The sequence below is a fragment of the Psammomys obesus genome, unplaced genomic scaffold, assembly GCF_907164565.1.
Source record: "Psammomys obesus unplaced genomic scaffold, mPsaObe1.curated_primary_1811, whole genome shotgun sequence".
Taxonomy (NCBI): domain Eukaryota; kingdom Metazoa; phylum Chordata; class Mammalia; order Rodentia; family Muridae; genus Psammomys; species Psammomys obesus.
In genome coordinates this window covers 7,704,535-7,709,080 of record NW_026585626.1, presented here as the reverse complement: position 1 = coordinate 7,709,080, position 4,546 = coordinate 7,704,535, and the positions used below count along the sequence as shown (strand labels likewise).

General features: G+C 50.9%; 1 protein-coding gene across 1 annotated transcript in view; it reads right to left on the bottom strand.

Moving 5' to 3' along the window:
* Positions 1-4,546, bottom strand: part of Lrfn2 (leucine rich repeat and fibronectin type III domain containing 2) — a 159,308-nt gene that overhangs the window by 154,146 nt on the left and 616 nt on the right. The window lies entirely within an intron of this gene.

Sequence of the window (4,546 nt, the reverse complement as noted above, 5' to 3'; positions counted from 1 at the left end):
ACACACACACACACACACACACACACACACACACACACACACACACAGGAATGTAGATGAAGAAGAGTATTAGAAACCAATCAAAGCTGAGGATTCCCAATAACAACTCCACCAAGAACTACTACCTATAGAAATAAGTGGGCACTGAGACTATAAGGCAGCATGAACTGGAGGTGAACTGTCTTTGCAACACCTGGCCTGCAGGATGGCATATGGCAGACATTCAGGAAGTACTGGGTAAACATATCTGAACAGAGGAGAACAAGTGACCATCAAGTTATGATGAATATGGACAAAGGAGTTTGGGCTGGACCACTGTACCCCAAATAGTCAGGTTTCTTAGAGTCTTAAATCTTGGAGTGAAGGAGGGGCCACCCCAGAATAAACAAAATGGTACCTTGCTCCCATGATGTGGGAAAGAAGGGAGGATGGAGCCTGGCATAGTGGCTCACATCTAGAATTCCAACACTTTGGACAGGGGGCTGAGACAGAAGGATTTCCTTGAGTTCAAGGCTAGCCTGGGCTACACAGTAAATTTCAGGTGAAAAGATAACAAGGTCTGCTGCTGAGGAGCAGAGGTTTCTGGATGATGAGGAGAAGGTTTGCCCCACCTTGAAACAGAGCACCATCCTCCCTTCTCTCCACACCAAAAGCCAAGGTGGTGCAGACCAGAAGCCAAGAAGGAAGAATGGCCACCAACCAGTCTGGTAGGGAACATAGATCTGGAACCACAAGGAGAAGACCTCCAGGGCCACATCTACTGCCCAGGGAGAGCCCCTGGCCCCCAGTTTCCCATCGTTGGCCCATGAATAGATTTAAGCTCCCTGCTTCCCTAGCTCAGTCTACAGAGCAGGAAGTGCTGTGGTACTCTTCAGTGACTGGGAAAATCCATGTGCCTGTGTGGACCCTGCTGCCTGCTTCTCCTGCCCCCTCCCATCCCGTCTGCTCATCAATGGAGAACGTGGCCCTCTTAATCCGTCCTACTGTGTGCCCTTGGGGCTGTGGGAACTACAAAGGTGCTCTTTAGAGGGACAGAGTGGAAGTGTATACCTCTGTGTGCAGGTGCGTATAAAGGTGAGTACGTGGGAGTACGTGCTCATGTACGCATGTACCAACATGGGAGTGTGCCTACGTGGACCTGGGCATGCAGGTGTGAGTGTCTGCACACCCGTGGGTGGCTGTATTTAAATGTGAGAGTGTGCCTGCGTGTAGTCCACGAGGAAAAAGATGCCTGCTTTCGGCTGTCCTGGAAGGGGAGCTCAGTGCAGGGCACCAAGCCAAAGGAAGCATTTGACCAGTGCTGTCTGGCAGAAGAGGGTGAGAAAGAGGTCACGGGTCTCCAGCTCCATGTCTCTGGGGCTGAAATGGGTCAGCAGAGGTACCTTTGCTTGAGGCAGTAGTTCATGAGCTTGTAAATCAAAAGATCACTGGTTTGAGCAGGTTGGGTGTAGCGGCACACACTTTTAATCCCAGCACGTGGGAAGGCAGAGGCAGGTGGATCTCTGTGAGTTCGAAGACAGCCTCATTGACATAGTGAGTTCCAGGGCAGTCAGATAGGGAGACCCTGTCTCAAAAACAAGCAAGCAAGCACACAAGCAAACAGGATAACTGATCTGATTCAGAAGGCTCTTGGGTGAGTAGCCCGATCCCATTCTGAAGGTGAGGGCAGGAAAATAGAGGAACAGCCTAGGTCTGCCCTCAAGTTTCTACAAACAGTGAAGGTAGCTAAGGATCACGGGTCTATTACATATGTTGGGGGCCAGAGCATGCCACAATTACATGTCTCATTTACAGCTCCACAGGGTGTACCTTTGTCACACAGCCCTTAGCAGAATTGACTATGGAGTGGTGGCGCCGAAGAACACTATGGGGCCTGGGGAATAAGAATAGGAAATGAGTCCCAGACAAGAAGAGAGAGACCACGGAGATATTGCATTTCCAGGGTCTCATGTAGTGCAGGTTAGCCTTGACCTCAACACATAGCTGACAATGGCTTTGAGCTTCTGATCCTCCCACCTCCACTTCTGAGATGGCAGTAGCATGCAACCAAACCGAATTCATTGGGTGCTAGAGATCAAACCTTGGGCTTCAAGCATTATAGGCAAGCACTCAAGAGCTTGCCTTCCCAGGATGTTTTTATTAGAGATCTCACATAAAGCAAGGAAGAGAGGCTGAGCCTCTGGGAAGAGAAAGAGAGAGGAGAAGGTCTGGGAAGGAGCTGCAGAGGGATTCAGAGAGATTCCCAGGTCTCTGCTCTGCCATGTGCCTTGGGTAGAGCTCCCATGGGTGGGGTGTGAATGGCAAGTGTGCTGAGCCCTCCTGCTCCTGGTTGTTACTGTAAATACAGGACAGTCATTAGCAGGACCAGATCTCTTGCAGACAACCCACAGAAGAGTGAATTATAGGCACATAGTTGTGCTCCTCATTCTCTGCCTCAGTTTTTCACCTGTGTCCTCATGTTGGTTGGGTCCCCAGTGCCCTTGGCTCATAGGAATATTCCAAACAGCAGAGCATCTCTGTCAAAATCAATGATGTCCTGATTTTCTGTGGCCTTCCCTCTCCTCTACAGAACTCTCCCACCTCCCTGTGCTCAATCTCCCTTTATCAGGTGAAGAAAGTGGGGTAACATTGGAGCAGCCCTGGAGGTTCCTTAAACTCTTCTGTGCATCCAGCATTAACATTGTCACAAGCCAGGTGACTGAAACGTTCTCATCTCTGACCATTGTCTTCTGACCTCGTCCTCCTGACCTTTCTCATCCAGGCTGCCTCCCTTCCACCATCTGAAACTCCTACTGAGGACACTGTAGAGGGGCGGGGAGGAGAGAGTGGGGATGAGGGCACTTTTGATGGCAGAGAAGCTGCCAGTGACTGTGCTGGGCTCAGGGTCGAGGTGATCAGGTAGCAGGAATCTGTCCTCCAGCACCTGCTGGCTCTTCCTGCCCCTGAATCTCTGAATCCATGTCCTCTGCTTCTGTCCATGGGCCCTAAAGACATGCATACTCAGCAGGAACAATATCACCCCCAAGAGGGGAAATGACTTCTTGGTGGAGACGCAACAAAAATGAAATAAACAAACCTCCCTTCTTTCAGCCTGTAAAACACTGCTGTGTGCCCAGGGTAGAAGGAGAAACTGTACATCTGTGGGACAAATGACTAGGAAAAAGTTTCTGCAAAGTATCCTTCCAGGAAGAATAGTGAAAGAAGATGGAAGAGCAGGGTCCCTAAGGGCCACACCCCTGGGTCCTTCTTCGGTGCCTGCCACCTGATGCACATGCTGGTTTGTGTCCCTTGCCAGCTGTCTGCTCTAGAGTCTGTTGAGCAACACGGACCACATGGCTTCCCTCAGCAACCTTGACTGCTCTGTCCCCAGAGGAATAGTACCTACCAGCAGGCCTGATGCCTGGTGGGAACAGCAGGCCCACACAAATCTGGTCCACAGAAACCCACCAGTAATACCCCAGCCCTGGGTCTGGCCTTTTTCTGACATAGGCACCAACTTTTAGTGTGAGACCTAACATCTGAGGAGACAAGGGTTAGCCAGTTACACAAGAGATGGAGGAAGGACCTCTAAACGGAGCCGGGTGCTCACAGCACTATTTCCCCCAGGCATCCTGCCCACAGCTCTTCTGAGCTGTCCTGACTGTCTAGTGTCTGTTTCTAGACATGTGAGTCTGATTCATGGCTAGGGCAAGGCTGAGCCAGAGAGGAGCTTTAGAACGTACACTCTCAAGCTACCTCACAACCAGGCATACACCTGTGAACCCACCACTTGTCGGAACCAAGGCACAAGGATCGTAAACTGAAAGCTAGCCTGAGCTACGTGACATGACTCTGTACCAAAGGGAAAACAGTCAGATGTGGTGGCAAACTGCTGCAATTCAGGGTGGATGTCTGTGTGAGGTTAGGGTGCAGAGGAGACAGCAGGGGCTGAAGGAAGTGGGGTGCATGCTTCACACTCAAGCCTCAGGCAGGGAAGGATAAGGAACGAAACTTGTGAGCCATGGAACCTGGCTTTCTGAGCAAACACCCATGGCTAGGAGACCCCAAAGCACACAGGAAGGAGAGAAGCAGATGCCAGGGCCCCAGAGGTGAAGGTTACGACCTTAAATCCATCCCTAAAGTTTTCTGTAGAGCTTCCTAAGGGAGAAGGAAAGCAGAGATGCCATCCCTCCACCCTCCAGGTCTCTAGAGGCCTCCCTCTGCCTCCCTACTCTCCCCATGGATGGAGCCGTTCCTGGGAGCCAAGAAAGGGTATGGAGCCTGCCAGGAAAACACGGGTCAGCGCACACTTGCCAGATGCACATGGTCATTTCATTTCACGGGGTGAGACCTCGGGGTCTCAAGTGACTAACACAAACATGGCAGAGTCAGAATTTGAACCTAGCTGGGCAATCCAAATGGAATCTCTATCCTAGTATGTGACAAAAGGACCATAAAAGTCTATCTCTGCCACCTTTGCCCAAAGAAATCCACAAGGGCCTTTGCTCAGAGTACAGCTGTGTGTGTGTGTGTGTGTGTGTGTGTGTGTGTGTGTGTGTGTAGGCCT